Genomic DNA, 9,543 nt, shown 5'->3' with positions numbered 1-9,543 from the left:
ATTTTACACCAGAGATAACGGGAGTTTTTGTTATCAACGAAATAGCGATGACGTGATGACGAGAGAGACGACGTCTTTCATTCCATATTTATGTAACCTTGCCCGCTCCCCCGTAATTTTGTAAATTATTCAAAATTGTCGCCGCCTTGCTTGTTGATGCAATAGTGCACCGTTGCCTACTCTAATTAGACTATGAATTGTGGAGGTGCACTGGATGACAATTCTCATCGCTTTGGCTTTACTTTTAACGTAATTTTATTTTACTTGCCAGTAAGGTTGTGCTTTAAAAATAGTATGATGAGTAAATTTTTTAAATAAATTTCGTATCGGCGATTTGGCGGCTAAAATTATGTTTTCCAGCCCCCAGGTGGCGTTAGTGTCTCCGTGAGAGACGCCATTTGTTTTTTACAGTGAGGGCCGAGCCGCCGAGGTCCGAGGGATGATCCGGATGAAGTTCTGAAGTACGAGTCGGCTGCATTGCTGCCGATTTATAGGTTTTAGCTCGTCAAATGAGAATTTACTGTTCGTCACGTTAAACATTGAAGAAAATTTGTTGAAATTCTTTAGTTCATTCATAGATCGAAAAAAGGGTAAAACTACGATTTTATTTGTTTTAAAAAGTGTCATAGGATGTTATTTAAACATTTGTGACCTAATGACAGTTAGAAATTTAGTATGACATTCCATTCCCAGCACGTGGTCGATCCTGTTCGACGGTTAGCGAAATATACCTGTTTGTGCAAGACTACGAAAAGGTAATTCTATCGAAATTCAGTAAAATTTACGTTTTTCCTGGTCGATTCATTGTTGGAGGAAAGTACTGAAATTTTTTTTTTAATTTTGAATCTCCAAGTTAAGAATTTTTCTTTTGTTAACCGACATGATTTGAATAATCATTAAATTTATTATTATAGGAATGTATTCATTTAAAAAATTTCAGTTTCTGGAGGTGGGAACTATATCTTACTAACTGTAGAATCAATTCAGAAAATTTTATCGCTGGAGCAATATTGAAGTAAGGTGACACAACATTGTCATATTTTTGGGGTTTTGAAGTTAGCTGATGTTTTTTTTCAGTTAAATCAGTTTGGTGGTAGTGAGTGTGCTTGCAACTATTTTACTTTGCAACCTCGAATCTAATTTGCAGTATGAAATAGATAAATGCAATATATCATTTAACCTGCCCAGTTTCAATGATCGAGACTGTGTCTTATAAGATTTGCATCTAAAAGGATGGTAACAATTATGCTTTTTTTTTCATTTTGGCTGTAATTGTTTGTGAATTTGTAACTGTTCATGGGTTAAAGTAAAATTTGCAATGGCAATTCTAATTGGCCATATTTTTACACACCGAACCACCTGACTTCCTAAGTATGGAGCCTGCTGTACTCTTTCCCAAAATGTCTCTTGATGCATGTTGCATATTTCGTCATATGCAGAAATATTTCAGAACAGTCAAAAGTAATTATGTTGATCATTGTTTAAATCCTAAAATTCCACATGACTTTTTTCTGATAGTAATTGAGTTTTTTTACTTTTCTATTAACAGCCTGGAGAAGTTTGAGCTTCATTGCAGCAGGTGTCGTGAAGAATATGAGTTATAAGTGAAAGAAAATTAAAGTTAGTTTGTTTTCCATACATTATTTCTATTGATGCTATAGATTAATTTCTTTTATGTTGTAGGTTTACATTTTCATATGTTGATATCAGTGATGTTGCTGGCCAATGTGACATATTGCAGCCCATGCTGGTGAAATATATTTTTGCATCAGGTTAATTTTTGTTCATACAGTATTTCCATTGATGTTTAAAGATGAATTCCATTTTGTTTTTAGGTTTATCTTTATATAACAGTGATTTTCCTGTCCAAAGAATATGTTGCAGCCTATGCTGGTAAAAGATATTCTTGCATCAAGTTAAATAAGTACTGTTACTTGGTATTGTATACCAAATATTTGTTTAATTGCTATTTATGTATAAGAGAAACAAAAATTTAGAAGGAAAAAATTAAAAAAAAAGTTAAACCAAAAAATGATGGCTATACTATTGGGAAAGTGATGAGGAATTAATAGAAGGGTGGGTTTTATTAACCGAATGAAAAATGATGAATTACACCTTAATATAGAAAATTTCACATTAACAAATAAGTAACAATCCACAACTTTATAACCATTGTTATTATTCAATAGAACTCATCACATTATTATTACCAAATAAAAATACAAAAAATAAATTAACGCAATGAACTTTTCAATACAATTTATGTGCATAATTTGTTCAAATATTGATTTAAAATTATCGCTTAAAATTCTTTACGTGGCACATTGCTAAAAACTCGCACAATGAGCTTTAAAAAAAGGAAGTATTTGACTTGATTGAAAATGTCCAGAGAAAATACTTGGACAAGGAAAAAAGAGAAAATTACTAGGCCAATTTGATGGATGAACCAATTAAACAGATTTCTCATTCAAGCAGCTTTTCATTCCTTTCGTATTCTCGCAACACTTCGTTTGCGACTCGCAAGAAAGACCTAAATTTAAAAATTATTAAACAGTGATGAGTGGTGATTAAACGGTGTTGAGAATCTTTCCCTGAAAGGCGAGAATATTTAGATATAAATTTCAAACAATATATAGCAACAACAGCAAGCAATACCTTAAATCTATCAATGTTACATTGCCCTAAATTAGAACTAAGTGGCGCGATCGCGGTCACCACAACCTCTTAAGTGGCAGCATTATTTTGCCGTTATCTGCAAAAGAGAAGAGAGAGCAGCAAAGAATTGGATCTAGGGATGGCAATAATATCTTGAAGATTTACCACGATTTGACAGGGGAAGTTAACCTGAAATATTATCATAAAAATTAAATGACAGAAGAAAAGTTTTAGTTTCAATGGAAGACATAGCTTGCATTATTGGATTGGATAAGTTGATTTCTATTGTCACAAGCACCTAGGTCACATGAAAACTTCAGCTGAAATTTAAGCTGAAACATTAAGTCAGAAAGCAACAAGAACCATTAGTTATATGTTGTGTTGTCTATTAATTAAAAACGGTCCAACTTACCTAAAATCTAAGGTTTTGATTTTTTTTAAGTAATAACTTATGATGTGTTTTGTATTGTGTAACTTAGGACCAGACGAAGCCAGAAAAGCTGTCACATTCCAATGCTGCTCTCCAATTATCAATGGCCATCGAAACCTACAGAAGAAAAGAAAGATTTATCACAGGTAAGGCAAAGTGCAGAATTACAGGAATAAAGCTAAAAGGGTGATACAGGTGAACATTAATTTAATGAGATGCCCAGTCCCTAGAGTGAGGATCGAATGAGCCAGGAACATGCTGTTGTTTGTGAGACAGGGTTATAGTGTGGAAAGGATTTTTCGTCTTCACCATTATTTGTGATTGACTTAATGTTTGCTGTTGCCTTGTAGTGTGTAGCCTAGTAGTGTCCACAATGAATAAACACATTCTGAATAACTGGCAGGTTTACCTTACCAACTAGGTGTTTTCCCTTTCAGCAGATCCACTGTCCAGCACTGTTGCCCAGCACTCCAGCAGGTGCTGAAACGTCTGGAATCACTTGCAGACAACATGAACGGATATCTGTCTTTGTCTTGAGTGCCTTCTCCTCAGTGTAGAAGTTGAAGTGACGTTCAATATCACCTTGGGGATTTCGTCTTTTGTGATGTGTGATGCTGCGTGGATTTGTTTTTGATGAAATTTTGCACGGAGAATATTACGTGAGTACCAAAGTTATTTGTTACCTTTGTTTACCAGTTCTTTCAATTGAATGTCAACGAGCTAGATCGCTCGGACATTGTTTTCATGTTACTGTTGAACGTTTCTTCTTTCTGACGCTAGACAGCCATAGCTGTTGATAATTTTCCACTCAGTTTAAATACGCTTACTTTGCACATCCCTGAAGAATTTTCTCAATGCTACTTCAAAAAAATTTTGGGTGATAACTGTCAGTTTCTGTTTCAGCAACAAAGCTCACTTGTTAGATTTTTAATAATGTGGTTTTTTTTTTACTTCCGGTTTTCTACTTTTCAGTCAGTAGTTCATTAAATATTCATTCGACGCACAAAATAACCACATATTCGTGATCCTCGTCAAATTTGTGGTAAAGTTCATGTTTTTTTTTGTACGTTTTCGTACTTCCGGCTTTGAGAATTTTCCTGAACTATAGTTCAGGAAAATTCTCGATTTTGGCCAAATTTTGGATTTCGTTTAAATCACATCTAATCGACCCCAAATTTCATGGAGATCACGAATATCTGGTTTATTTTGTCGGCAGCCCGATGGTTGAGGCGCTATCGTCTACTTCCGGTATACTTCCGGAAAATTTGCATAAAACTAGCAAGTGAGCTTTATTCTCTGTACAATTCTTAAGACTCCTTGCCAAGTTAAGTAAACAGAAATGGTCTTTTTGATTACTTTTGTGACTTGTTTAACTATCTAAGGCCGGTCCTTTAGATAGTGGGTTTTGGACGTGTCAAATAGATGGCGTGAAAGAATACTGTGTTGATATGTGATGGCGGCTCGTTGTCAACAGTTCAGCTACAGCTATTTTCTTCAAAAATTACCAATGAATTCTTTGGTAAATTGGATATATTTTGTGTGCGATTTGTTGGGCAAGTTTTCTTTTCCATTTATGTGTTTAAAAACCTTAAAATTTCTCATTAATTTCCAGGAGAAAATGTGAAAGGTGCATGCAGCCTACTGTCAACTATTGTGTTGTAAACCCTGGGATCCTACTGAATGTGTCATCCAAGTGACAGAGCACAGAGGTAACAACCAACACTAGCTTAATCAAGTATTGCTGAAATATAAATTGTTCTCATCTTTTACTAGGTTTTTATTATCAACTATTTCTATTGGACTTGCTAGATCACCAACCCCAGCATAGACCGATCTCTCATTCCACTTCTAGAGAACCTTGGATAACTGATTGGTAGTTTAGTGTGTAAGTTTACTCGTCATGTCACCAAACTTTCTTTGTTGCAGTCTAATATGTATTTAAAGTATTGTTCTGCACTGACGTCTATCTAATGTTTAAGTTTAATTATTCTTTTAGATCATAGAGACACAAATTATAAACAAGGTGACTTAATTTAATATTTTTTATTTACAGGTTCTTAGGTTTCTAATTTTGCATGACAGACTTTATGAGAAGTCATGTCCTTTGACGAATGACAAACAAGGTCCTTTGTTTGGTAACCCGTTGGCTGCTACCCTTTTTACTTTCTTAAACAGGCCCTCTTGATTTGAGGTATTGCTTTCTGTCGCTAAAATCTAATTTAAAATTATTGTCATCCTAACATGTTCATTCTTTCAACAGGGTAACTGATCCTTCACTACTTATCATGGACTTCATCCATTGGTGAAAGCTGATAAGAGAAAGCTGGATTTGAGTAATTCAAGACTGACAGCTGTTAGATGTCTAAGCCAAAAGCTGTTTCCTCTCCCTGTCTTTATTGACTGTATGTGGGAGTTTCAAAAGCAGTTTATCACCCAAATGAGACAAAAGGAGCTTGTTTTCTTTGGGTATAAATTGCTTTAAAATTTTCACAGAACAACATTTGTCTTGTACCGGACGCTTTGTTTATTAAATTTCAGGCATTTCGGCTGAAATTATATGAATATATTCAATTAACTTAATTTAATTAAGTTTAATTATATTAACATAATTGATTTAAATTAAATGTTATTTAATTAGCCTTGTTTATTTAAATTAAATAATATTCTATGAAAAAAAATATTTTTTAATAAATTAATTATTTATTTAAATTTTATTAAGTTAAATTATTTGGTTTTATTGAATTTGTTGTGATTTTATTTATTATAACATTTGACATAATTGTGAAAAAATATCAAGTGTAAATTTCCAACACATAAAAATATGGCAAATTTTGATAAATGTGGGTAAGGATAATATCAGGAAGCACAACTGCTGTTTAAACAAACATCAGATTACAACATTTCACAATGGATAACGGGTTACTACAGTTACATACTATATGCATATAATATTTTTAATCAACCCGAATTGCACTGCCACAGTTACTTGATTACACCACCAACAGCTATTTCAGGATCACATCGGCATCATAACTTCTGGTCCAGCTACTTATTCAGGAAAGCAACAGCTTGAACAGGAGTCAAGACTGCAAAACCCGTGCACATTTACGTTGACACCTATGAGAAAAAAAAACAAGGGTATTATACTAGATAGACAGAAAAACCATGGTTTTTTTTTCTTTTTCTTAGTAAAATAGACGAGATTGCCTATAAAGCAGGGTACTAAAATTTCCTGAGACAGTTAGAAGTTCTTTTACTGAACACAACATTTCAATAAAAATCTAAACACTACCAAAGTTGCAAATAATATTTCAGGCAAATCACCATTTCTTTTTCTGGCAGCTTTGCTACAAGTTTTACTTCTCCAATTCTTGATAGCAAAAACTGCACACAAAAGATTGATGATCCCATCATCACCAAGACCTGTTGAAAGAAAAATCACTAATTAGCATTTAAACCTGAACCAGCTGAAAAAACATGTAATGAAAGAAAGAAGTCTTGTCAAGTATAAATAAAAATTAAATCCAAGCAGCAACAAATGTTTAAAATAACATGAATGAGTTTCATTATTAGTTTTGGAAAAGGGAATACAGTATTCTAGTTGGATCAAAAAAATTACAATCAGCAAAAGCTAGTTAAGCAAGCAAGTATCTTTTCAGAAAACCTCTAAGCCGCCATAATATTTTAATTACACTTAATGAAACTTCCCCTGTTACAACCCAATATCACAACTAAGTTACCATTTCAAGATGACTTCATTTCTTTTACACTTCAGGATATGATACCAGCAATGAAGATGGCTTCCAAAACCTGCAGCTCAATAGACTTTTCAACAGCTTCTGCAACCAGCAACTAGTAACCACCTGCATGACAGTAATGAAGCTTAAAGTTTACCTCATCCTCAAATTCTTCAAAAGATAAAGAAAGAAATTTCTTACCCAAATATGAAATGCACACCAAATGGAGACACTAATTAAAGTCGACATCAAACTGATTGGATATCTAACAAACAATAGAAAATAAATGAAAAGAACCAATAAAATTTTTATGTGTGCAAAAAATCTATAATGAAATACACAAATAAAAAAAAATGAAATTCTATCTTAAGCTTATTATAAAATGAATGATACAAACACTCAATTGTTAAGGCAGTGAGCTCTTCAAATTTCCAGCCAGCACCACACTCTGCAGACAGCACCAAAATTCCCAACAGAAGCACCAGACTGCATCCAGAAGCTCACAACAGTGCATGGCCTTCATGCAACAATTTACCACACCATTAACCAGCTAGCTGCAACATATCGAAGTGGAAATTGGACAGCCTTGAAAAAGCTCAACTTCACCAAGCCATTAATCCTACTTGAAAAGAAACTTTATTATTACCAAATGTAAAAGTGTTTAAGTGACAATGTTAATTAACTCTTCCTATTACTTTCCATTGAACAAATATTCAACAAAACCTACAGGGAAAAACTTTAAATGACAAAAGATGTGTATCACAGGCAAGACCCAAAGAATGTAGGAATAGCCTGAAATTCTTTCAATGTTCTTCAAAAACCCCCAACAATTAAATTTTATTAATGAATCTACAAGTGGCAAGATGGAAATGTAGGTATACCAAGAATTCTCAAAAATTCTGTAAAAATTTATTACATTCAGAAACCCCAATGAATTAAATCTTTATTACCTTGGAGATATCTGTGAAGAAGAATGTTGAAGTTGACGGCACTGTTCACGTCTTCACGAACACCGTACCTGACAGGACCCGGAATAGAAATGACGTCGGCGGCATAAGTTTGCTATGTTGCCAACACTAGGATGTTGACCGCTGGTGAACAAACTCTGAAGCTAAAACGATTACTAAAACATAATTATTTTTTTCCGTTAAATTGAAGTTATTCATTACCCATTAAACAAGAAATATGCAAAGCTCCACTGCTACGCATCTCGCAACTGGAAAACCACTGCACCCCAAACAGCCCCAACAAAACAGCTCGATCATTTAACGGTCCATGAAAACCTATAAGCACAATGCAAAAAACATTTGTGAACCAATAACATTGATTACATGAGAAATAAGATTTCAAACACAATTATCAAATTAAATCAAAAAATGCACCTGTACATTAGTGCAACATTACATGAACACCACCAAAAGACTTAAGTATGATGTCCAACTGCAAATTCATACAAGTTCCATTACAGGGAAGCTCTCAGATGGAAAATGACTGCAAGATTCACACCAGACAACACCATCGACAGCTCAAACACCAAACTGACCAAGGAATCCTACAAAACAAAAGGACATTAATAAGCCGAGAACATTTTCAGATTTGAAAAAAAAATCTGTTGTCATAAAAAAGTCTACATCTCTCTATTAGCTGGTTTTCACAAAAGCTGTCTTACTTGAAAAGAAGTAGGTGTCGGATTCTTTCTTTATCAAAAATGTAATATACAACTAATATTCAAAACAAAGAACATATGAAGCATCCATAGTAGACTACAGATTGAGCAAAATGCTTGCCCACCGATTGATTCAAACTGGCAACTTTTAACAACTGCTGTCATGGAAGCAAGAAATAATGTCACTTATTTTCCGACATCAAGAACAAAATGCTACCTAATTCAGCTTAAGAGTAACTTTTTTACCTTTCCAGATTTCCTCTTTTCACCTTATTTGTCATTCAATATGGAAGAACCTTCTCTAGGACGCATTTTCATGACAAGACAGCGATAACGTGCACGCAACACATGTTCAGACAGTTCAAACTCCATAATGCTGCTTATAGAAAAATATTAACTCAATTACTACATATCAAGGAATTTCAATTCAGAAAGAGTCATAGGAATTAAGAGATAATCAACAATTTTACTTGTACATAGACGTCTCAGACGAAACGTGCAACACGCAGCAAGAGATATTTAAGAAAATGTACAGCAATATGACCAAGGATAAATCTAAGGGCACGAACCCCGTAAATTCACCACACAAAATATTTAAAGTTAATAACCTTAGATTAACGCAGAAATTACCTTTTTCGACGAAGAATTTCAGAAAAATGCACTCAGCAATGACTAGAGTCACTATTCTCGGACAGCGTCACAGTTTAAAAGAAAGAGGAATTAGAATGTCGTCTCAAAAGTCAAAACTTAAATAACGCCCCCATTCATCCCTCTACACACTAGGGCTGAATAGTTCAATCCCTAAACACATTGAATTATTTGGCCACCTAGTGACAGCCCTTAGCATCCACGGGACCACGGAGTCACGGACGACAAAAGTCAGACGGAAGACAAACCAAATGTTCGTCATCTCCGTGAAATAGATTTAGTTGAAATAAAAAATGCAATTATCGAAAAATTAACAAGTGAGCTTTGTTGCTGGAATTATTTTTACAGATATGTACAAAATAGCTTAGCTGAAACTGACTAATTTGATTTTACAGCTGAAAATGACC

General features: G+C 34.1%; 3 long non-coding RNA genes across 7 annotated transcripts; 2 read left to right on the top strand and 1 right to left on the bottom strand.

The window, feature by feature from the left end:
• Window positions 1-422: 422 nt before the first annotated feature.
• Window positions 423-1,461, top strand: LOC124210060. 3 transcript variants are annotated; one of them, XR_006881151.1, is made up of 5 exons: window positions 423-590; window positions 663-755; window positions 915-1,015; window positions 1,078-1,236; window positions 1,373-1,461. It is a non-coding gene; the product is annotated as an uncharacterized LOC124210060 (long non-coding RNA). The 3 variants fall into 3 exon arrangements; XR_006881150.1 differs by having other exon boundaries at window positions 667-755; window positions 1,308-1,460; XR_006881149.1 differs by having other exon boundaries at window positions 1,308-1,460.
• A 2,843-nt stretch (window positions 1,462-4,304) lies between these two features.
• LOC124210061 lies at window positions 4,305-5,481 on the top strand. Its single transcript, XR_006881152.1, has 5 exons — window positions 4,305-4,604; window positions 4,698-4,794; window positions 4,859-4,970; window positions 5,139-5,276; window positions 5,346-5,481. It is a non-coding gene; the product is annotated as an uncharacterized LOC124210061 (long non-coding RNA).
• Window positions 5,482-5,837: 356 nt separating this feature from the next.
• On the bottom strand, window positions 5,838-9,538 carry LOC124210059. Of its 3 annotated transcripts, none has more exons than XR_006881148.1 (10): window positions 9,119-9,538; window positions 8,735-8,864; window positions 8,227-8,374; window positions 7,992-8,105; window positions 7,773-7,933; window positions 7,220-7,444; window positions 7,024-7,087; window positions 6,826-6,948; window positions 6,410-6,508; window positions 5,838-6,202 (listed from the first exon to the last, which is right to left on the bottom strand). It is a non-coding gene; the product is annotated as an uncharacterized LOC124210059 (long non-coding RNA). The 3 variants fall into 3 exon arrangements; XR_006881147.1 differs by having other exon boundaries at window positions 5,874-6,202; window positions 8,205-8,374; XR_006881146.1 differs by having other exon boundaries at window positions 5,875-6,202; window positions 7,220-7,441; window positions 8,205-8,374.
• Window positions 9,539-9,543: the final 5 nt, after the last annotated feature.

This window comes from Daphnia pulex, chromosome 12 (genome assembly GCF_021134715.1).
Source record: "Daphnia pulex isolate KAP4 chromosome 12, ASM2113471v1".
NCBI classification, from domain to species: domain Eukaryota; kingdom Metazoa; phylum Arthropoda; class Branchiopoda; order Diplostraca; family Daphniidae; genus Daphnia; species Daphnia pulex.
The sequence above is the reverse complement of the archived record's forward strand: the minus strand, read 5'-3'. Positions and strand labels throughout refer to the sequence as shown.